Source organism: Physeter macrocephalus, chromosome 20, assembly GCF_002837175.3.
Source record: "Physeter macrocephalus isolate SW-GA chromosome 20, ASM283717v5, whole genome shotgun sequence".
Lineage (NCBI taxonomy): Eukaryota > Metazoa > Chordata > Mammalia > Artiodactyla > Physeteridae > Physeter > Physeter macrocephalus.
Window position 1 is genome coordinate 85,732,058 of NC_041233.1, and position 25,035 is coordinate 85,757,092.

General features: G+C 43.6%; 1 protein-coding gene and 1 long non-coding RNA gene across 17 annotated transcripts in view; one reads left to right on the forward strand and one right to left on the reverse strand.

Annotated features, from left to right (window-relative positions):
- Positions 1-25,035, reverse strand: part of PSD3 (pleckstrin and Sec7 domain containing 3) — a 706,021-nt gene that overhangs the window by 588,103 nt on the left and 92,883 nt on the right. The window lies entirely within an intron of this gene.
- Positions 5,092-21,631, forward strand: LOC102983074 (uncharacterized). Of its 3 annotated transcripts, XR_008616156.1 has the most exons (4): positions 5,092-5,244; positions 10,305-10,382; positions 16,923-17,014; positions 20,417-21,631. It is a non-coding gene; the product is annotated as an uncharacterized lncRNA (long non-coding RNA). The 3 variants fall into 3 exon arrangements; XR_008616157.1 differs by lacking the exon at positions 10,305-10,382; XR_448046.3 differs by lacking the exons at positions 5,092-5,244; positions 10,305-10,382 and adding an exon at positions 10,749-11,686.

The following is a 25,035-nucleotide window of genomic DNA, read 5'->3' on the forward strand; positions in this document are numbered from 1 at the left end:
GGCAAAGCCAGCCCTCAGCCCTTCTGTCATAACTGCACACAGGGCCCTGATGGCACCAGGTGCCTCCCAGACCCACCCAGCCCACACTCCCTGCCACCCCATCGCATCCTGGCAGTGCCCACCCCATCCTGGCCAACCGACTATACTAATGCTCTGCACCCGTCTTCTAGGCCCCAGGTCTGCACGCCTATGACCCTAGGTCCCCAGTGTCTCCAGCGTTGTCAACTCCACAGACAGTGGTTTGCCTGCACCATCCCTGCTTTCCCAGACTCTCCTCCCACTCTTCCTCTGTGGGGTCCCCTCAGACAGGACAGGTTCCCCAGGGCCACCGAGCAAAGCCTCCACCCGGAGCCTGGCTGAGCTCTCCCCTTCCCTGTCCTCCCCATCCTTGCTAGACACTCTGGCCATCAGTAATACACCCGTTTCTAGCACTTTCTGCCAAAAACATTCATTCTGATGCCAATGGTAGAAGTAAGAAAGAAAAGACAGGAAAGAAAGAAGTTTTCAAAAGGCTTTAGAAAATTTCTTTTTTCTAACTCCTGACACAGTCTCAAAAGCCATTTGAAATATTTTAATATTGCAACTCTTTTCCCATAAGTAAAATATTAGGCTCAATTGTAAACTCAGATCAGAACTACATATTGGTAATTTTTTAATATACACCAGACTACAAAGTTTATTGAGACTCTATGGAGCTATGACTAATTCAGCAGTGAGCTTGAAAAGCTGTGTGTCTGATATACTTGCATAGTGAGGCACCATTTACATAGAAGGGAAGGAGGTTTTATCAGGTCTTAATAGGAACAGTTGTACCCATATGATAAGCACCCTCTTTTCACCCTCTGGTAATGGCCCTGCATGAAGGCTTTGAAGGGAAAACACAGTGATCCTCAGCCCTGGTTGGGGAGTTTGATCTTTTGCTCTACTCCCTAATTCCTGAAAGGGTAGAATGATCCAGAAGTCAAGAACCAGTCACCTAGATCAGTGTTAAACAGAATCTCTGTCCCCAAAAAGGTACAATGTGATCACTTAAGCAATAGGGAGGGAGAAATCTAGAATTAATAAGGCTGGATAATACTGGGGATCCCTACTTGTCCAATGGATTCCCAGCTTCAGTTTTAGGATTTCCCAGCTTCTGCTGTACCTTTTTTGTTTAAAGTTTTTAAAAATAAATTTATTTATTTATTTTTGTCTGTGTTGGGTCTTCCTTGCTGTGCGCGGGCTTTCTCTCGTTGCAGTGAGCAGTGGCTACTCTTTGTTGTGGTGCGTGGGCTTCTCATTGCAGTGGCTTCTTTTGTTGCAGAGCATGGGCTCTAGGCGCACGAGCTTCAGTAGTTGTGGCTCACAGGCTCAGTAGTTGTGCTCACGGGCTCTAGAGCACAGGCTCAGTAGTTGTGGCACACGGGTTTAGTTGCTCCGCGGCATGTGGGATCTTTCCAGACCAGGGCTCGAACCCGTGTCCCCTGCATTGGCAGGTGGATTCTTAACCACTGCGCCACCAGGGAAGCCCTCTGCTGTACTTCTTGAGAGGAGCTTCAGGCTGAAGGAATGCCCCCCACCAGAGACAGACCTAGGCTTTGCTATGGAGAGAGTGATGGAGAGGAAGGAGCCATGGACCAGACTGCAGTACTAGCCTCGCACCTTACCAGTAGCACAGATGTGAGGGTTCAACTTCTGCACGTAAATTTTTTTTTAATTTTTATATTTTAACTTCAGAATGTTACTGAATATATTTTACTTCATAGTGTTACTGAATAATTACCATGTTAGGATCATAGAAGGGAATTTGAAACCTGATGCTTTCTTTTAAGATAAGACAAATAGATTGAACAACTGATGTCGTTGCCAGGAAGTGACACAAGTTCACTATTTTAACAAATGCTACTGAGCATCTCCTGTGTGCCAGGTGCTGTGAGTCCTGTGTGACAGGGCTACAGAGGTGAGACTGCACTGTCAGTGCCCAAAGCAGCTTAGACCCTATGGGCTGCAAACTGCACAAGCAAGTAAACGTCCTTAGAGGCCGTGAAACCAAAGTGACACAGGGCTCAGAAGAAGGGACATCATATCAGAGCGGGGAGAGTCAATAGAAGACCGCCTTTGTGGGCTGAATGTTTGTGTCCCTCCAAGATTCACATAGAAACCTAGTCCCAGAGGAATTGTGTTTTGAGGTGGGGCCTTTGGGAGATAATCAGGTCATGAGGGTGGAGCCCCTTTGGTGGGATTAGTGTCCTTACAAGAAGAGGCCAGAGGGCAGTTCCTGCTCTTTCTGCCACGTGAGGACACACCAAGAGTCAGCAGTGGGAAACCAGGAATAGGGATCTCACCAGACACCAAGTTGGCCGGCACCTTGATCTTGTATTTCCCAGCCTCCAGAGCTGTGAGGTATACGTTTCTATTGTTGATAAGCCACTCGGTTTATGGTATTTTGTGATAGCAGCCCGAGCTGAGACGGAAATGGGGTGCTGCTATAATAAATACCTAAAAATGTGGAAGCAGCTTTGAAACTGGGCAATAAAGGAACTTTTAAAGGCAGTGCTGGTGCAAGCTCAGAAAGGAAAGGAGAGCTGTAGAGAAAGCTTCCATCTCCTTAGAGATCACATAAATAATCATGTGCAGATGTTGGCAGATATATGGATGGAAAAGGCCATTCTGATGAGGCCTCAGATGGAAACAAGGAACGTGTTACTGGACAATGGAGAAAAGGCAATCCTTGTTATAAATTGGCAAAGAACTTAGCTGAATTGTGTTTGTTTCCTAGTGTTTTGTGGAAGGCAGGACATGTGAGTGATAAAATTGGATATTCAGCTGAGGAGGGTCTTTTTTTGGCCGTGTGGCTTGCAGGATCTTAGTTTCCCAACCAGGGATCAAACCCGTGCCCCCTGCAGTGGAAGCTTGGAGTCCTAACCACTGGACAACCAGGGAATTCCTAGCTGAGGAGGTTTCTAAGTGAAGTGTTGAAGGAAAGGCTTGGCTCCTTCTGACTTTTTGTAGTAAAATGTGAGAAGAGACAAATGGCTTGAAGATGGTATTATTAAGCAAAAAGGAACTAGACCTTGAAGATTTGAAAAATTATCATATTACAAAGAAAATGAGAACGCATGTTTGGAAGAGAACACTTAGGGCGTGGCCAGGCGACTCTTTGATAAGTAGATTAGTATGAGTGTGAACTGCGTCAGAGAAGACTTGAATAGACATTTCTCCAAAAGAGACATACAGATGGCCAACAGGCACATGAAAAGATGCTCCACACCATTAATCATCAGAGAAATGCAAACCAAAACTACAATGATAGATCATCTCACATCTGTCAGAATAGTTATCATCAAGAAGTCTACAAATAACAAATGTTGGTGAGGGTGTGGAGGAAAGGGAGCCCTCGTGCACAGTTAGTGGGAATATAAATTGGTGCAGCCAGTATGGAAAACAGTATGGAGAGTCCTCAAAAGTTAAAAATAGAACTACTATATGATCCAGCAATTCCACTCCTGGGTATATATGCAAGGAAAACGAAAACGCTAATTTGAAAAGAAGACATATGCCCCCCAATGTTCATAACAGCATTATTTACGATGACCAAGATATGGAAGCAACCTAAGTGTCCATCAACAGATGAATGGATAAAGAAGATGTGGTATATGTATACAGTGGAATATTAGCCATAAAAAAGAATGAAATTTTGCCATTTGCAACAATGTGGATGGACCTAGAGGGTATTATGCTTAGTGAAATAAGTCAGAGAAAGACAATTACTGTATGTTATCACTTATATATGGAATCTAAAAAATAGAACAAACTAATGTATGTAACAAAACAGAAACAGACTCACAGATATAGAGAACAAACTAGTGGTTACCAGTGGGGAGAGGGGCATGATGGGGGTATGGGATTAAGAGACACAAACCACTGTGTATAAAATAGGTGAGATAAGAGCCAGCGTGGAGCACCAAGGTGTGGTGGGCACATAGTCATGCCAAGCAGGCAGGTGCGCAGGTCTGGTTCACCTTCTCCTGGCGGACCAGGCAGAATCAGCAACCTCAACCAGGCATGCGTGGATTTGCTTCTCACCCATGCTCTCTGCATTTCAGAAGGAAATCCTGCAATAGCAGAAAAAGGGCCTTATTTATCTTGAAAGGCCACGTCAAGTACAAGAGGAGTGAGGGGTAGAGGGCAGCAAGAAACACTTAAAAGTGCAGCTGTTTGAAAACAGAATGCTTTTCATTAGGTCTGTGCAGCTGCTTAAATAATGGAAAATGACTGTTTATTCCATTTAACACACATAGGCATTAAAACCCCTTTTAAAACTTCGCTTCAGTTATCTCCACCTGGTAGTCAGGGGAGATGAAAAGGTCCTTGCTTGTGAAGCAACTTGGAAGATGCCAGGAAGGCCTACTTGGCCTAAAAGTTATGCTTATCAGAGTGACATAGACCCAAAAGATCTATCCCCCACGGATTCATTTCTCTGGGTTAATCATTGCCTTGGGGGTGAGGGTGGATTCTCCTTTAAAACACTAATTACTCTGGGAGGAGCAAACCCACCACACCCTAGTGTCTCGGTGCAAGTGGTTTTCTTAGGCTGCATCCTTAGGAGGGCCCAGGGGTGCAGACTGGGGGAACAAGCCTCACTCACCGCCCCAGGGAGCTCCCCGAAAGCCGAGGACCCAGGGCAGCTGAGGAAGATAAAGGGTTAATGAGCTCAGTGTTTCCAACTGTAGTTGCAGCCTTTTCCTTTAGTCACTTTCTACTTCTAAAATAGCGTAAGTGACGTAAAAAGTTTTAAAGATAATTTTCATCCTTTCCAGCTCTTGTTATTATAAATATTTGCTTCTGAAAGCAACATGTTCGCACGTGTACACTTATGTGACTGTGCTTTTTTGGTTTGTTTTGCGTTTAGCAAGAGGAAAAAACCAGTTAACACTAAAAAAAATCCAGCCAAGCAGAAAATTGTAAACAGCAGCAGCTGTGAGAAGAGATGTGCGCACCGGATACAAATGAGTTTCCTTCCGCCCCCCCACCCCCACCCCCCGCCCCGAGACTCTGTCCTCAGTCCTGCGAGTCACCAGAGGCCCATCGGATAGGCGGCCATGGTGCGGGCGGGATGGTGTCGGAGGAGAGACGGGAGGGAGGAGCCTCCTGATGAGTCCTGATGGAAGAGGCTCCTAGAGGCTGAGGGTTTCCAGTACCGAGGAGCCGCCCTAGCAGCCCCGGCTCGGACGGAGAAGGCCCTGCCCCTGCTGGACCCGACAGGTGATCTTGGGCGAGTCACTCTGTTTTCTGAGCCTCGTTTTCTCAGCTGTAAAATGATAATGGTGATGATGTGTCCCTTGCGGAATAGAAGCAAGGACTAAATGAGATACTATACAAGGAAGCAGTTTGTAGGATGGATACTTCTGTGCACGGATGCATAGACGGCCCCACTCAAGGTTACAATATATCCCCGACAGACGTGTCCTCCTGCACGTGGCTCACACCAGTCTTAAAAAAGTATAGGAATTAGCCAGTGAAAGAGGAGGGACAGCATTTGTGTTTGCAATGAACAAAACACACGCAAAGAAACCCGAGGCCTGCAATGTGCAGGGCCGGCCGGGGCTTGCGGAACTGCGAGGCAGGCGGGGCAGCGATGGGTCTTAAGGGCGTTGGGCTCGGTACCCCGTCAGGTACCGAGGCAGAAAGCAGCGGAGCTGACCCTGCAGGGCATCACGTGCCATGTTAGGGAGCTTGGATTTTTATTCCCTAGAACAATGTTTATCTATCGTGTTCAGTGAAATGTTAACAGACATGTTTGTTAAAGTTTCTATAGTCCAGCAAGTTCAGGATTAAATAGTAAATCCTGTTTCTTTGCTGCAGGACTTGTCAGAGCCTTTACTATGCTAAGGTGCTCCATGAACCTTCAATAAGGGCAGGCACTCTGCCGTATTTCTTCACGTTTGACAGGAGGACCTTTTTCTGACCCTGCCCTCTCTGGAACACCCACTGCACCAGGGTTTGCATTTTCTAGCTCCACAGTTGGGAAATGCTGCCACTTCAGGGAGCCAGCGTCAGGGTCACTGCATGTCTGTGCTTGTAAATGTTACTGTGCTTTTCCAACCTTTCCTGACCCTCTGTCTGCTCGCCAAGACCCCGTCCCAACCTTCTCTTCTCAAGGGCCCTGCTTCCTCCCCAGTGGATGAGTGTACAGAAGGGATGAAGTCACCTGGGCCAGCCCTTGGCTACATCCTAACACATCCACGTCTGCACACTCTGTCCTAATTAGTTCCAGGGATGGCGTTCCTCTTTTCTAGGGTGGACGCCAACATGTCAGTCTAAGAAGAGGAGAGAACTGTCAGCGAAGGGAGGCTACCTGTTCCAGGTCACAGAGTTGAAATAGACGGAGGCCTGGCTAGAACCCATCTCAGCCGCGGCGGCGGGACCTTCCGCAGGTCCCAACGCCATCCAGACGCCCGGGGGGTAGTCCGGGTCCGAGAACGTGGCAAAGGCACGTCATCAGTACAGCGTTTATACCAGCACAAAATTACTTAGTCATATCTTGAATATCTGTGGTAGAAATCTCTCAAGTTTCTTTTACTAGAACTATTTTGTTCCCTTTCTTTTCACTACAGTTTCTTCATATAAACCACTCTTAGTCCCAGAACTACCAGGGATTAATATAATGCTTTCTGCCCTAACGATTACAACAAAAACTAATTTATTGAGCTGCCTTTCACAGGCGCTCCGTCATTTTTGCTCTTTTCCCAGCACTTTCTCTGGTTCCCACCCGTGCTGGGGATGCCCAGGAGGTGGGCACGAGACGGGTACCCTAACCCTGCAGCAGCTGCAGCGAGCTCTGCCCTCAGCATCACCATGTAGAACCAAACACTCCGGGTGTGTTGGCGTCACTTAACATTTTTGGATTTAGAGACAACACATGAATAAAATAGCCATTTAGAGCGCTTTGCCAGAGGTGGCCTCTTGGCATTGAATCAATGAAACCCCTTTCTTTCTCTGCTGCTCATTTCTCTTGGCACTTAGAGTAAAGCTCTTCTCTGGCCTCTTTCTTTTTCCAGGTACTTTGGGTAGAATTAGTTTCTGTTTATTTGTTTTTAAATACATCTTTAAAATCTGTATGACTGTTTTCGAAGTTTTCAAAACTCATAGCTACTTTAATCACTTTTTCCGGGCACTGTTTCAATCCAGATACTTTGAAGAAACTGGGCCTTAGAGCTGGCACACACATGTCCTGAATAAGGGCCCTTGTTCTCCAAGTTTAAAGCAATCTGATTTGGAAGGAGTGAGATGCTGCTTGTGTTTAAAAATAGCCAGCTGAATATGGGAGGCTTTTTCCAATTACTGTGGAAAGATACTTTCAGGCCCCATTCGTCCCCAGACCACAACTATAAATGTTTTACAGCTTGTGGGCATAAATATATTTGAGATAATTTGGGACAGTCATTCAGAAATTGATCATTTGAACATGACAAATCCAAGGCTGAACTATTTGATCAAGTCAAATATTGCTAATTCTTCATGAAGAATATAATTAATTACTATATGTAACTTAGTTCAACCATACACTTACACAGCATATTTACCTTTTTAAAGAATATATGTGTATATATATATATTCAAAGAATATATGTGTATATAAATATATATATCCTTATCTGCTGAATCATTTTTTCTTCCCAGCAGCTTTGCCTCCAATTTCTTTCTGATTTAATCCATCCCTTATGCTGCTGCTCGGGATACCTGCCCATAGCACATGCATGAAGCCGTGACAGATAAAGGAATTTATGGCATCTATAAACGATGATTAGAATGGTGGAGCATGGGATTGACTCTAAGCAAGAGGGGAGCCATCGATGAGGCTACTGATGGACAGGGAAGAAGTGGGAGACTCAGTGAAGTGTGAGTCATGATGAGATTGGAAGCCCTCTAGGAGGGATACTTGAATAACTAAACTAGAAGGACATGGATGGTCTGGGAGCTGGAGGTTGGCCTTCAAGCTTTCAGAGGTGGTGCAGTGTCCGGGGGCAGCTGTCAGAGTGGACAGCTGCTGGAGAGGGAAGAAAAGACCATTTGAGACACGACATGAAAAAACCGAGGTGCTGGGGAGCCTAGATGGCCTCCCCTGGGAATGTCTAAGTCACAGAAAGGATGGAATTTGAGTGGAAGGAAGCCCGGGAACCAGTGAGTGAAGAGGGTGACTGAGAGATGACAGAAACCGGGGAGAAGCCCAGGGAGGATGGGTAGCATGTCCGAGTCCCATGAACGTCAGAGGCAAAGGTCTGGCAGGAAAATGGGTGCAACGGTGTGGAGGTAGCAGTGTGGGCCCCGGTTACATGGCATATGGGGGGAAACGCAGCCTTGAGTGTCCGTGGGAGAACGTCCCCATTTCAGCGGAGAGGCCGTCAACAGAAGGCAGACTCGGGCACAGCAGGGCCTGTACGGACAGGGGTCCGGTGGTTGCCCAGCTGAAGGGTGATGGGGACGCGGGGCCTCTGGCCGCCTGCACAGCCGTGAGCCTGCCGGCCTCTTAGAGGGCGGGCTTCAGCCTGGCCGTCTCGGGCCACAGCCCTTGTCGCCCGGGGCGGCTGCCCTTCCAGCGCGCCCCGTGTGCATCTGGGTCCTCACGGTCCCCAGACACACTCTGGATCCCCCCACCCCTGCCCTCTGCCCCCAGCGCCCCCCGGGAGATGCCCTGTGTCAGTCCCATCTGTCTTCAACGCCTGATGCAAAAGCCACCCTTTCTGCAAAATCCTGCAAGTCACTTCCAATCAGAAACAACCACTCTGGCTTCTGGATTTATGTCAGTGGAATGAGATGGAAATTCGAAATGGAATGTTTCAAAACAACTTTTCCCCTGCTCAGCAGAAAACGTTTTTTCTGTGCCTTTCTGAGGGAGGTGATGTATCTTAAAGGGGGGCCCCTGTGTTTCTAAGGCCCCCATGCTTCCCTTCTGGGGAGGGGAACAAGTTTTGTGTTGCCCGGGATGGGGGTTCCAGGCCAAGGGAGCATTGGGCCCCGCCTGAGGCTTTGGTGAAGGAGAGCTGAGGCCGGTGGGGGGTGGGAGCGCGCCCCGTGTGCATCTGGGTCCTCACGGTCCCCAGACACACTCTGGATCCCCCCACCCCTGCCCTCTGCCCCCAGCGCCCCCCGGGAGATGCCCTGTGTCAGTCCCATCTGTCTTCAACGCCTGATGCAAAAGCCACCCTTTCTGCAAAATCCTGCAAGTCACTTCCAATCAGAAACAACCACTCTGGCTTCTGGATTTATGTCAGTGGAATGAGATGGAAATTCGAAATGGAATGTTTCAAAACAACTTTTCCGCTGCTCAGCAGAAAACCTTTTTTCTGTGCCTTTCTGAGGGAGGTGATGTATCTTAAGGGGGGGCCCCTGTGTTTCTAAGGCCCCCATGCTTCCCTTCTGGGGAGGGGAACAGGTTTTGTGTTGCCCGGGATGGGGGTTCCAGGCCAAGGGAGCATTGGGCCCCGCCTGAGGCTTTGGTGAAGAAGAGCTGAGGCCGGTGGGGGGTCGGGGGGGGCTGGGGAGGCACCGCGGAGGGAGCCCGGGGAGAGGCACAGGGGCCGCTCAGAGAGCTCACATGCCTGCGTCCACCCTGCGGCCCGGGAGCTGCTCTCAGGAAGCAGGAGGATGAGGACGGGCAGGGACTGACTGCAGCCCCTCCTGAGGGGGCATCGCCCGTCTGGCCCGGAGCCGGCACCTGTCCGATGCCCGGTGGATGCAGGTGCTGGCGCTGCCGTGTCCACAGTCCCCAGCGAGGTGCCTGGCGCGTGTGCGGTTGGGACTCGGTGTAGGTTTACTGAGTGAAGCAGACATCCTGTGAGGTGGGTGGGGTAGGTCTCATCCTCCGCACTTTACTCTTGGAGATTCTGAGGCCTAAGAAGGTTAAGCTGACCTCCATATGTTTATTTAAACAGTAACAGACAGGAACAAAACCCAGGCTCCGCAGGGACTGGCGTCATTGCCATTTGTTTTCCCCAGCTACGCAGCTTCCCTGAACAAAGAGATTGAGGCCATGTCAGAAAAGAAAGGCAGAATTTTATGATTCTGTATTAAAATTATCCCTTTGGGAGAGAGATCATTTTCCGTAAAGCACCCCTTTTGTTTGCATAAACAAAAGGCCACTTAAAGACAGTCTCCTCATGTGAACCCGTGGTAACCACAGGGTAAGACTTGGAGTAAGTGTGGACAGGACCGGGAGGTGATCTGCAGATTAAAGTGGGTGTAGAGTTAGCCTGAGGTTATGATAAACCTCCTGACTTTTCTTTGATACCTAACTTATTATTTTTATGTTACATTCTCAACAGATGCCTAAGAAAATCTCAACTTTAGAATAAGGCAACAACTAATAGCACTTGTTGAATTGCTGTTAAAAAGAATCACAGGTAAACAATATTTTCTCGTCTCTGCTCCTGGAAGACAGGAAGACAGTCGTTGAGATGGGAGCAGCGTCAGGGAACCCCCAGCCCCTCTCTGGAGGCATTCCACTTGGGATGCAAAAGCCCTGGTGTCAACTGGGGACTCTATGGGTTGAACGCCACTGTCGCAGGTGCCTTTTGTGGCTTTGTTCGGGGACGTGCAATTGTGTGGGAGGGTAGAGAAGTGGCCGAAGAGCAGGCCTGGGGGTGGGAGGGGACCACGCTGCCTAGGACATTAGCTCCACATCTTCCTCATCAGACCCAACTCGTCCCCAGTCCCTGCCTGCCCAGCGCTCACCAACTGTCACCCCGACACTTCCGGCTGGCAGTTCCTGAGCAAGTTCTGATGAAGGCAGATGACAGGGCATCCAGATCCATCAGAGCAGGGCCTTGAATTAGACTCGCTGCCACAGGCCTGGGGGCCAAGGCACCCTCAGGCCCCCAAGTCAGAGCCGTCCCCTGAGTCCTGCACGTAGGAAGCCTGACCAAACGAATGTCTGCTCTTAGAAGGTGGGACAGCGTTTCCCTTTAGGTTGTGTGCGTAGCTCCCGTGAGGGGGCAAGGAGGGACTTCTGGGGGCCAGTCAGGCTCTCCTTCCTGATCTGGGTGTCACCTGGGTGTGTCCAGTTTGGGAGAATCCCCTGAGCCAGGCAACACTTATGATGCGTCCACTTTTCTGTGTGTAGATTATAATTCAGTAGATCAAAAGTAAAGAAGAAACGAAGAGAGGGAGGGAGGAAAGGAGAAAGGGGGGGAAGAAGGAAGGGAGAAAGGGAGAGTGATGTAAAGGCAGATCGAGGCACTTGGACCTGATTCAACAGGTAAACGCGTGAACTCCAGTCGTCCCGTTGGGACAGGACAGGACAGTAGCATTATTGTAGGAAGATTGATTGTGGAGAGCAGTTGAAATGGGATGAGGCTGAAGTAAGCCAACAAAGAAAGGGTTACAGTGGCCTTAGTCTGGGGATGAGGCTTAGATTAGATAGGTGGGGGTGTTACGAGGGTAGGGGGCCAGTTTCAAGGTAAGCTTTCCATTCATGAGCCCTCATGCAGCACACGCTGTCGGCTGCTTTCATAAGCTAGCATTTCGTATCGTGCTGCACAACATTAAAATTCACTTTCTTTACACAGTAATCATGATGCTTGCTGTTATCGGCTGGGCAGGGCCCGGGACAGCCCACTTAGATGTGCTCGTCCACAGCTGAGCTGCAGAGCTCCAGCCTGGCGAGCCTCTGCTCCCAGATGTGTGCCCTTTGTCAGGAGGCCCCAAGGTACTCTAGCAGAGACCAACCGTGTGATTGTCAACATGAACCTTGTTTTTTTTGTTTTGCTTTGATTTGGTTTGGTTTTTAATACATCGTGATAATGTTGGTGTCAAATGATTGGCCTGCCAGATAAAACTACTAAGACCAGGTCACAAGATTGATTTAATGGTAGAATACTGGAGATTGAAGAGAATATTGCTTTCCAAAGTATATAATGAAGACTTTAAAGATTGTATTGAACAGATCAAGCTTGTTCTTTGGAAAAATAATATGAAGCCCAGGGTATTAGCACAGGGTCCTTAGTAGAATTTAGATTTATGCAAATGTTCAGTGTTCCATAAGCCAAAATTAACAAACTTAGAATGACACAAATCTGTTGAAATATGATACAAACTAAACATTTTAATGCATCTTTTTAGAATTCAACAGAATGTTGACATCTACATTTACATTATGCACCTCATGTAATTTCTGCATGATGAACCAACAGGCAGAAATAGTTGAATTGCTGACACATTGACTTTTTTCCAGTTCCTAGAAGGAAAACAAGGGTTTGTAGTCAGAGATGAGGGAGGAGTTCAACTGGTCCATTAGTTTGTGTAAATCCATAATTATGCACACAAGTAATTTGTATGTGCCGCACTAAATGTGTTATTATTATTCAGCTTTGCTGCAATGCCTGTCATTGAAACATAATCTAATATTATTAAGTTCCTCAAAGCCTGGGAGAGTCTTAGTTACAAGCCGGTTCTCTACTCATTAGCATTGACTTCTATGGTTTGTTTGTTTGGATTTTTCTTTTTGGCCTTCTGCCCCCAAGTTAACACCCCTTTGTTTCATAATCCATACTGTCATCATGCCCTCTGGACCCAGAAGAGAGGCAGATGAATGGAAGTATTGATGCCAATTTTACAGCTTCTACAAACAGGCAAGAGGCCTGAATGCCTAGTCACTTGGCTCTGATTTCTTTGGAAACAAAGAAGGGAGGAGTAGAAAGAGGACTTGAGCAGGTATTCAAGGCCTTCATGGACTCACGCTAAGCAATGCTGTCTGTAAGATGATTAAACAGTGCACAGCGCACAGGAAGTCCTGCACAGATAACACTCATTACTGTTGTTGTCCCTGGTGTTGGTATTTTGAGGGCTTCTGCTTCAGTCTTGTACTGTCTTGAGACTTGGTCCAAAGGCCCTGTACCCCCACTCTAACTCCCAACCAGCTGAGCAGCCCTCTACCCTCTTCGAAAAGAACAGGAAGAGTCAGTTAAGATGATCAGCGGGACAAGTGGTGCTATGTGAGGATGTGCAAAAGAGAAGGCTTCAGCCTGCAAGAGGGACCACAAAACCCACAAAATCAGAGTGGCCTGTGTAAGAGAAACATGGGTACCCCCCCAAATCTAGACATATTCACATGACACATGGATTCTGAAGTTTAATGATTAAGCAACAAATAAAATGAATTTTTACTACATTGAGTTGGTAGTAAACTTATAAAATGCACTACTAGAAAGGTCGGGCAGGAAACATAATTGAATTATAAAAAGGTCAAAATAGCTATTATTAAATTATATTATACAAACTACATAAAAGCTTGGGAAATTATGATGTTATAATTTTTTTTTTTTTCGGTATGCGGGCCTCTCACTGTTGTGGCCTCTCCCGTTGCGGAGCACAGGCTCCAGATGCGCAGGCTCAGCGGCCATGGCTCACGGGCCCAGCCGCTCCGCGGCACGTGGGATCTTCCCGGACCGGGGCACGAACCCGTGTCCCCTGCATCGGCAGGCGGATTCTCAACCACTGCGCCACCAGGGAAGCCCGATGTTATAATTTTAAAAAGAAAAAACAGAATTAAAATTAAATGGATATCACAAATACAGTAATATAAATATATGGAAGCTTGGGACAAAAGATAGAGGGATTTATAAAAATGAAAATAATTGTGGTTAAGATTTGGGGCAGGGGGCTTCCCTGGTGGCGCAGTGGTTGAGGGTCTGCCTGCCGATGCAGGGGACACGGGTTCGTGCCCCGGTCCGGGAAGATCCCACGTGCCGCGGAGCGGCTGGGCCCGTGAGCCATGGCCACTGAGCCTGCGCGTCCGGAGCCTGTGCTCCGCAACGGGAGAGGCCACAACAGTGAGAGGCCCGCGTACCGTAAAAAAAAAAAAAAAAAAAAGATTTGGGGCAGTGTTTTGTTTTCTTTATTCAAAAAGGTATTGAATATAATATTGCTTTAAATAAGTGTTTATCTGTTATATTGTTTTCTATTCTTTTACTTCAACTTGTTGGTGTTTTAATGTTTTAGGTATGTCTCATAAATAGTGTATAGTTGGAATTTTTTCCCTCCCCCTCTCTTTGGTTTACTTTGTTTTTAACTTGTAAGATGGTAACACTTATATTCATTGTGATAATTGATGTATTTAGATTTGTTTATACCATCTTACGTTATTATTTTGGTCTAACTTTTTCTATGCCACTTTTTCCCCCTTCCTTGCCTTTAAAAAAAATTAACAGAACTTTTATTCACTTTTTTTAATCCCCTTTTTTTCTTCTTTTGGTTTGGAAGCTAAATATTCTATTACTATTTTTGCCAATGATAATTCTGGAGTAAACAAAGCCTGACTGTAGTCAATATCTTAATCTTTTCCCCAACATACAAGAACCTTGTGTTGGCTCTAATTCCACAATTAGACATCGTTTTTATTATAAACTGCATGTTTTCTACTTTATTTTCCTGCGATTCCTTCTTGTGTCTCAGACCTTCCTTCTGGGATCACTTTCCTTGTTCTTTAGAAGTTTCTTTCATAAAGTTCTGCTCCTGGGAACACTGGGCCTTTATCGCAAAAGGTTGTTATTTCACTCTTATTCTTAAAATAGTTTTTCTACGTTGTTATTCAGCTATTGATGATACAATTCCACCATTTCTGGCTTCTTTTTGTGTGTTGAGAAGGCTGCTGTAAGTTTAGTTATCATTCCTCTGTGGGAGACCTGCATTTTCACTTTTGCTGCTTATCAGGCCTTCTCTTTGCTTAGATATTCTGTAGTTCGTTTTGGCGTATCCAAATAATTTCATTTATCCTGTTGGTAAGTTTTCTCTCATCAGAAGTCCCCTTTTCTCTTCAAGTATCACCTCTTTCTATTCTCTCTCTGGGACTCCACTTATACGTTTGGTGGACTTCTCCTTCTATCCTCCACATCCCTTTATCTCTTTCCCATAGTTTATATGTTTAGAATCATATAGTCTCTCTTCAGCTACTATTAACACACTAATCTATCCATTGAGTTTTCAATTTCAACAATTATACTTTTCACTTTAAAAAGTTCTATTACAAATCAAAACTACAATGGGGTATCACCTCACACTGGTCAGAATGGTCATCATCAAATAGGCTACAAATAATAAATGCTGGAGAGGGTGTGGAGAAAAGGGAACCCTCCTACAGTGTTGGTGGGAATGTAAATTGGTGCAGCCACTGTGGAGAACAGTATGGAGATTCCTTAAAAAACTAAAAATAGAGTTACCATATGATCCAGCAATCCCACTCCTGGACATCTATCTGGAAAAGACAAAAACTCTAATTCAAAAAGATACATGCACCCCAATGTTCAAAGCAGCACTATTCACAATAGCCAAGACATGGAAGCAACCTAAGTGTCCATAAACAGATCAATGGATAAAGATGTGGTATATATATATAAGATGTGGTACATGTATACAATGGAATATTACTCAGCCATAAGTAAGAATGAAATAATGCCATTTGCAGCAACATGGACGGACCTAGAGATTATCATACTAAATGAAGTCAGACAGAGAAAGACAAGTATCACATGATATCACTTACATGTGGAATCTAAAAAAAAGGATGCAAAAGAACTTATTTACAAAGCAGAAACAGACTCACATACATAGAAAACAAATTTATGGTTACCAAAGCAGAAGGGGAGGGAGGGATAAATTAGGGGTTTGGGATTAGCAGATACACACTACTATACGTAAAACTACTATAGCACAGGGAACTATATTAAATATCTTGTAATAACCTATAATGGAAAACAATCTGAAGAAGTGTATATATATACACTTATATATGTATATATATACTTATATATATACGTTACATAGATGCATATATATACATTATATGTGTGTGTATATAGATATAAATATATATATGTATGTATATAAACTGAATCACTTTGCTCTACACCTGAAACTAACACAACATTGTAAATCAACTAAAAAGAAAAAAAAAAGTTCTATTAGGTTGTTTTGTAAATCAATCCATCATTTTGTTTCTTGATCAAATTTATGATCCCATTCTTTATTTCCATAAATACTTCGTATTTAAGAATTATGTATTCTTTATCTGAGAATTAAAAAATATGAAATCCTTTGGGGTCTAAGTCTGTTTATCTCCTTTTCCTGTGACATGATGTCTTGTTTATTTGTGTGTTTGGTGAACTTTTTGAACTCATATTTGCTTGAGTGCATGGAAGTCATGCAAACTTCATCAGAGAGAACTTGTGCCTCCTTTTGCTACTACTGAAGCTGGCACTGTCTACTTCAGTCCCCTCTGAAAACCCCCGGTTGATGTCAGAACACAGGCTTCCCTCGCCCACCTGGCACCGGCCCAAGGCTGGAGCTCCCGACTGCAGTACAGCTCTCAGCCTTTGCCCTCAGGGAAACACTGCACGTCTCATTTGCTTACTGCTCCCAGCTCCTGACTCTGCTTTCAGCTCACTCTGTGGCTGGGGGCTGGGGTCGGGGCTAAAGCCTGCAGGGCTGTGGTGTCCTGAAGAGTTCCTTTCCTTCTCATCAGTCCAGCAATCTGTCTACAATCTACGAGGTATCTGAAAAGAGATGTCTTCTTCAGTGCAAAGTCCTTCAGCACCCAGCACAGTGTTTGGCACTGTATTTATTAAAGGAACGGATAAGTAATAAAAATGTTACAAAAATAACAACACAACCACATTCAGTGTGTCAGCCTCTGTGTCACTTTTAGAAAGTGGTATCCTATTCCCTATAACCTTACAAGGTCAATATATTTATTATTATTAGTATATTTTACAAATAGTAAATGGCAGCTATACCCCTAACACACAAGTATATTTTGCTCTGCAGTCTATGTACATAATTGCTATGTGTGTTGTTTCAGCATAAATGAATGAATAAATATAAAAATCATTCATTTATTCAATTAATAAATATTTATTGAGAATTTACTAAGATCCAAATATTGTTCTTAGGTACTGGCAATATAGTAGTGAACAAAACAGAAAACAAGTCTTGCCTGTGTGGAGCTTATATTATTAAGGATGGAGAGAGACAGCACAAACATGTAAGTAAGTTTATAATAAGGAATTTATATATGAATTTATAATGTATATATTTATAATGAGGAATTTATATGTATAAATTTATAATTAAGGAAGATTGAGATTGCCAAGGCTGGGAGGTTTTTAGTACTTTACCTTAAGTGATCAGGGAAAGTCTCACTGAGAGTTGATATTTGAGCAGAATAAATGAATGAATGAGTTTAAATTTTAGCTGTCTGAGTACAACATGAGACAAACTACATATAATTTAAACATAAACGGAATAGGATTTCCTTTAACAAATGTCATTTTCATTAATAAAGGGTTGTTTCTGAATATTAATATATTGCATTTATACTATAATTTCTATTTAAGATAATGAGGTTTCATCTTATTTTCACCTTGTAGATCTAGTAGTTTAGAGAATAATGATTAATAAGATGGGTTTGAATTCTAATTCATTTCTCCTTAGCTCTGTGACCTTGCGGGAAAGTTACTTTACCTTTTTGGTCTCAGTTTCTTCATCTTTCAAGTGGGAATAAAACATAGTGTCTTCCTTATACAATTATTGTGAGGATTAAACAAATCAGTGCATGTAATACACTGAGAACAATGCCTGTAACAAACACTGCATATTATTCTCATTTTATAGTGGTGAAAATCTAGATGCAGCTGGTTACTCTAAAACAAGATTGCAAAATCTAAATTCCCTGGCTCCAGAGGGCAGGAAGCCTAACTGCATAAACATGCTTGAATTTTACTTTTGAACCATTGCAACACTTATTTACCATGTTCACGTTTGCTTTCCTCAGAGCGGTTTACATTGCTACCAGGGTTAAAGTCAACAGAGATACCTGGGTTTGCAAAAAAATTGATGGGCAAAACTTTTCCATTGCACCGTTTCCTCCAATTTTGGATTCAAATTGTGACTTCTGCTTAGCCAAGGAATGACATGCGATTCTCTTCCTGAATCCTGTGTGCTTCATTAGTTTAAGTAGGAGCCATTCTTTCCCCAGAAGAATCACAAATTGCTGAGGGTTTGGGTGCTGGCTCTATTTTATAAACTTTCACGTTCCCCGCACAGTAGCTGATGGTCATATGTGGCGACTGAACACTTGAAATGTGGTTGGTACAATTCTAGATGGTCTTTAAGTAAAAAGTACACACAAGACTTTGAAGACTTGGTGTGAAAAAAAGAATGTAAGTTATTTCATTATTTTTTATATTAAGTTAATGTTCCTGATATATTAGCTTAAATAAAACATTAAAATTAATTTCACTTGCTTCCTTTAACATTTTTAAATGCAGCTACTAGAACATTTTAAGTGGCAAGTGTAGCTCACATTATATTTCTTTCCTTCATTATTTTCCTCCATTGAGTAAGTCTGAAGACCAAGAAAATGGCATTTTCAGTTCTTAAACGGACCACTTGGCCATTTCAAACTTAAAAATTGGTTCACAGACAAAAAGATGGCTTTACTTCACACTGGCTACATCTGTTACGCTTGAAAACAAAGTGCTAGTTATCTCAATACCCCAAATAAGGTTTTTCAAAATTTGCTCATACTTTTAATTCCATTTAACTTGGATCGGGGGCAGAGGGCCCAGTGGGGAAAGAAAGGGAGCAGATAGAAGGAGAACAGACAGGGATCCTTATCCATCTAAGTTCATTAGGAAACTAAGATGTTTTTTAATCATCAATTATCTTGCACTGTTGAGACAAACAATACACTTAATTTAGGTAAAAGTGAGCAATAGAGTGAAAGATTCCCCAGGATTATTTGGATACTCACATACTCACCATGCTGCACCAGATCCAGCAAATACAAAATCCTTCTCTTGGGGGTGTAACTAACGAGGATCTCCACATCTGACTAAAAGTCAAATGCACCTCTTTCAAGACTCATTGATGGTCCAGCCAGGGTCGCACAGGGGTCGGGGCACTGCTGTCTCTTGTTCAAGCTCTGCTGTGGAGCTCAAGGGGGACAGAGTAAAGGAGCCACTGGAGAGGACTTTCCACCCAGAGCCCAGAGAGGATTTCCCTCCGCGCAGAGGAAGAGGGCACAGACTCTTACATTTAATTACAGGTTCACCATTTTTTGCCCACAATTCCAAAGAAATTCCTGAAAACCAAAAGATTTTCAGAATTCATTTGAAGGCGAAACCTGGTCTGAACTGAATGGAGGCTCTTCTTAATCTCCCTTTATCCCAGTTAGTGTGATGTTCATACAGAAACTGCAGACGCGCTGCTGTGTCGGGTTGTGAGCTGCTGCCCCAGCCTCGCTGGGGTGTCACACCATCTGTCACAGTATATCCGAAATAGATTACCTTCATGAAGCCCAAAACATTCAGAACTTGGAAACACATCTGACCCCACGAATCTCAGAGAAGGGACGGTGAGCCTACCTGCGGGTACCACAGCCCAGAAGGCAGGGAGTACCAGAGCTCTCCACCTACCAGGGTTTTCTCCTGACTCAGGCTCTTATCCCAGGCTTACTTTTCCCTTCTGTGCTTTAGTTCCTTGTTCACACAATCCTGCCCCAACTCAAAGGGCACTTCGTGGATAACCACAGTTGCCAGATATGTTTCAGACACCCCGTGGTTCTCTTTATGATGTGGGCCAGTCTTTGTTTACAAGCCTACATGAAATTATAGTAATGAAATTTACCTTCTCTAAACTTACTAAAACAGGAAAAGGATATAGAGGATATTTTTTGTATAACTGCAAAGGGAAAAAGCATCCCATGAGTTAGGAGAAGAAAATAATGTGTGACGTATTGTACTCTTAAGATTATACATTATTTTCAGAAATTTGCAACATTCTAATCTATTGAGAGAGCCTGTTTGTTCTCAAATTTCCTATTAAGAATTACGATTTTAATTCATTTTCATGAAAGATTTTAAGGATTTGGGGGAGAACTGGCAACTAAAATGTAATCAAATCTGTTTTATCTTAACCAGGGATTTTTTTTTTTTTTTAATCCTACACTGTTTCTTTAACAACACTTCTAATTATCTGGCTTTGGTGAAAGCATTTATGGTTTCTTTCTTGGAAACGTTTCCTTAGTGACTATTCATATACCACTCCAGATGGATGTTGCATATTTGTTACTGTTTACAGCCTTTGGCCCTAAATTTCATTTTACATGAAGACAGAACATGAGAAAACTAATCAAAAGGCTGTATACTTTTCTTTCTTTCTTTTTTTTTTAAAGAAATCTTTCCACTTCTCTCTCCCTGGGGGTGTAAATACGTACATCTATATATAGCTTATGCTATGCAGTGGTTGCAGTCATATATCTGTCCAGTTACTATTTGTTTGCATTTGAATATCATTGCTTCAGTGTAAACTCAGAACTCTGGGATCATCAGCCTAGGTAACACACAAGACATGACATACCTTTCAAACCCTGTGCCCCTTGCAGAAGTCCTGCACGCCAGCCTATTGGGGTCTCCTCCTCCCTCCCACCTGCGTGGGGTCATCTTAGTCAAGCCTTGAAAATTCAGACCAGGGTACCTACTGATGTGGCACCTCTGCGACCCCAGGAAGTCGACACCTGAACACAGCCCCACTGACACCAGGCCGGTCCCTCACCTGGGATGTCGAGACCCGCCCTTGTGCTCCTTTTCTGGAAGTCCCTCTACCTTAGGACCGGTTGGTCTCCTTTTCCCCGTGGAGCTACCACCTGGAGCCTGAGTCTCACTCTGCTTCTCCCGTCTCCCAGTTCTTACTCCAGCTGTAGATCCGGGCATGGCTTCAGGAGAAAGTTCATCTGTCCATTCGCTCCTGGACTTACCCCATCTCACACCATCAAATGTGTTTCTGTCATATTTTAAAATGTGTCTTTTGCCATTAAACTCCATTCTCCTGCCTTTGTGTTCTTCTTTGGGGAATGAATTCAAATGAGGGCTGCTTTGATTGGATCACCCTTCCCAAACTCCACAGGTGACCAGAGAAAAGGCACTCCATGCGTCAGCAGATGATTTTTCCATGATGTACGGGACGCATGTGCTGTCATGGTTACGCTGGTGTTTTGGGTTTTGTTCTTGTTTCCTTCTTTCTAATAGTTTCTAAAGTTTCATCTCTGCCTGAGTTTCACAAGAACACATGTAAGTTCTGCCCTAACCCAGGCTTAGGGTGTGGTAGGCAGCCCTTAAACTGGCTTGTCTATACTTTCTTGTGGGTTTGCATCTGCCCCACCAGCACTGTATTCACTCAGCTTAAACAACTGCATTTAAAAAAAATATTTTATTTATTTATATTTTGGCTGTGCCGTACAGCATGCAGCACAGCCAGGGATCGAACCCACGCACCTTGCAGTGGAAGCCTACCTGGAATCTTAACCACTGGACCACCAGGGAAGTCCCAGACAACTGCATTTTCAAACTCTGAGCTCGACAGCAGTTGCCCTGGGAGCAAAGTGACCCAGGAACTAAGCCCAATGCTGCACTCAGTCTGGCAACAAGGATTCTCCACAAACTCCTCCTCAGCAGAAATCTACACTACAGTCTTCTCCACCCATTTTTTATTTTCTGGATCACAAAGTTTGTTTCAAGTTGTATCTAAACCTCCAAATAATAATTTCTGGAGGACAGCATTTTTTTCCACAATATTTGTTTGGGATATAATTCATAGAACACAAAACTCATCATTTTAAAGTGGTTTTTAGTATATACTAAAGTATATACGAATAAAGTAGTTTTCATATAATAAAGTATATACTAATAAAGTGGTTTTCAGTTTATCCACAATGTTATGCAACTATCACCACTGTATAATACCAGAACATTTTTATTATTTCAAAAAAACCTCCATACCTGTTACCAGTCACTCACCATTCTCTCCTCTCCCCATCTCCTAGCAACCACTAATCTACTTTCTCTCTGTATGGATTTGTCTATTCTGGACATTTCATAAATGTCAGCATACAATATGTGGCCTTTTGTGTCTGGCTTTTTCACTTAGCATAATGTTTTTAAGGTTCATCCATGTTGTAGCATGAATCAGGACTTTATTCATGGCTGAATTATATTCCATTGTATGGATATACCAGATTTGTTTAATCATTTATCAGTTGATGGATATTTGAGTTGTTTCCACTTTGGGCTACTTTGAAATATTGCTGCTATGAACATTTGTGTACAAGTTTTTGTGTGAACATATATTTTAAATTCTCTTGGATATATACCTAGGAGTGGAATTGCTGGGTCATATGGTAACTCTATGTTCAACTTTTTGAACAAATACAAAACTGTTTTCCACAGCAGCTGCACCATTGTACAATCCCAGCAAGAATGTGGGAGGGTTCCAGTTTCTCCACAGCCTCATCAACGCTTATCATTACCTCTCGTTTTGATTATAGCCATCCTAGTAGGTTTGAAGTGGTATCTCACTGTGGGTTTGATTTGCATTTCCCTAGTGACTAATGATGTTGAGCATCTTTTTATGTGCTTCTTGCCCATTTGTATATATATTTTAGAAGAAGTGTCTATTCAAATCTTTGTCCATTTAAAAAATTGGATTATTTGTCTTTTTATTATTGAGTTGACAACTTCCTTAAATATTCTGGACACTAGACTCTTGTCATATATATGACTTGCAAATATTTTCTCCTGTTCTGTCCACTTCTTGATTGTGACTTTTTGTTTTTTTTTGGCTGCATTGGGTCTTCATTCCTGTGTGCGGGCTTTCTCTAGTTGCAGTGAGCGGGGCTACTCTTCGCTGTGGTGCACGGGCTTCTCATTAAGGTGGCTTCTCTTGTTGCGGAGCATGGGCTCTAGGCACGTAGGCTTCAGCAGTTGTGGCATGCAAGCTCAGCAGTTGTGGCTCACGGACTCAGTAGTTGTGGCTCACGGGCTTAGTTGTTCTGTGGCATGTGGGATGTTCCCAGACCAGGGATTGAACCCGTGTACCCTGTATTGGCAGGCGGATTCTTAACCACTGCACCACCAGGGAAGTCCCTGATTGTGTCTTTTGATCCACAAAAGGTTTTAATTTTAAGGAGGTTCCGTTTATCTTTTTTGTTTGTTTGTTTGTTTGCTTGGAATACCCTCTTTTTAAAAAATTAAATCTATGTGGAACGCCACTATATAAAAAGTGCTCCAGTGAAGCAGAAATGGGGATCTCATATCTGATCACACAGGAAGCCTTCCAGCACATCAGGCTGTATGGCATCTGATGAGGTCTCGGAAGCTTTTAGAGCTGATCTCTAATTATCAGCTTTGCACGCCTCACCTTTCCCAGTGCTCTACATAACACATGGTTATTCCACTGTCTCACAGCAGTGAGAAAGAAAATAAGTGAATGTGGGAAAGTGTTTTGTGAACTTAAAGGGGCAACAAAAAATGGAAGTCAGATCATAGAAATCAGAGTAAAAAGACTATTAAAGATTATCTAGTCTAATGTCATATTATGTAGAAATAAAACCTGAGGTCTTGAAGAGTCATTTTCAAAGTGCTGTCTCTTGATCATTGCTGGAGAGCTTAAAGGTTCTTTCATGGAGTGTGTGAGGTGAAAGCTATTTCCGTAATAATAATAACTATTTTCATAATAATTCTAAGACATTATTTGCCCTTTTCACCCTCTTCCTCTCACAAGTATACAGAAAAGTTTCCCATGGTGTCATTATTCCAAAATCTAATAGAATGTGTGCTTTTGTACTCTTGTGTTTTGTAACTTTTTCAGATTTAATTTATAATATATATCTAATATACATCTATCTATCTATCATCTATCTACCTACTTACCTACCTACCTATCTCTCAAGTAACACAAGCAAAGAGCTCTTAAGGGTCTCAATAATTTTTAGCAGTGTAAAGTGGTCCAGAGGTCCAAAAGGTTGTGAATGCTGGTCTAAAGAGATTAAATAACATAACTAACTATATTTTCTGTGACATGTTTTATTTTTGCTATTCTGGAAAGAGAACAAAAGGTTAAAAACCGTATGGACTACATAGTTGTATACAAGCTTAAAAATCATTCATCGTACATATAAGAACTCGGCAATTTAGACACTTTACTATATTCATGTTATGTCTCAATTGAAATGTAATTTTAAAATTTGGACATAAAAAAGAGTTCTGGTAGAGAGAAGAAATAGAAAATAAGTAGCTGCACAAATCCCAGGTAATTGTGCAGGTCAATAAAAGCGAGAGTGATTTGACAAAAGCAGATTTTACCTCCCTACTAACTATTATCTCATTCCTAGAGAATCCTCACCTTAGATTCTCACTCTAAAGAAACTAAAGGAGAAAATATCTCAAGAATGATGGGAGGGTTCTCAAAAATGAGGCTCTGTCAGTGCACTGATAAACAAAACAGTTGGCTGTTTAAGAAGGTGGAAGGAGACACATGTGCAGACTGGAGAAGGGACCCACAATAAGGAACAGATGGCTAGTGAAATTGTACTTGGGATTTAACCAGCTTGTTGCGTTCTTCTACCCCAGCCCTACTCGGACTATGTGATGCAGACCAACACTTGCCTTGGGAAGAGTGTTGTCAGAAATGAAGCAAATTTTAAGTGGATGCACTAATAACCTGGGGGTGAGGAGATGGTGACTGTGTGGAACAGGTCCCTTTTCATCCCCTCGACTCATTAAAGAGCTCAAAGATTCGGGGAGAGGGAGAGAGGGAGAGATGGGATGAGAGGAAGAATACAATGAGAAGTAGTGTAAAGGCCTAGCTCTGTGCCCCCATCTCCACCCCCCAGAACAAGTTGGTGGGGACCCAGTGGAAACTAGTTTGGGGGTCCAAAGGAGAAAAGACCTGGGTTGCAGCCTATGGGGAGCAGTGGGCGGCCTTGGAGAGACTGCTTACCCTACTCTGTGCCATCCTGGGTTATAAAGCAAAGATTAGGACATGTGAGACTCAACAGGCAACCTCGTTCTACACCATGACTCCAGTTGTATCTTACGTACCAGCAATTTCCAAATGGTATCTCCAGGCCAAACTTTCTCCTCTCAGCTTTATTTATTTATTTATTTATTTTTTGGCGGTAGGCGGCCCTCTCATGTTTGTGGCCTCTCCCGTTGCGGAGCACAGGCT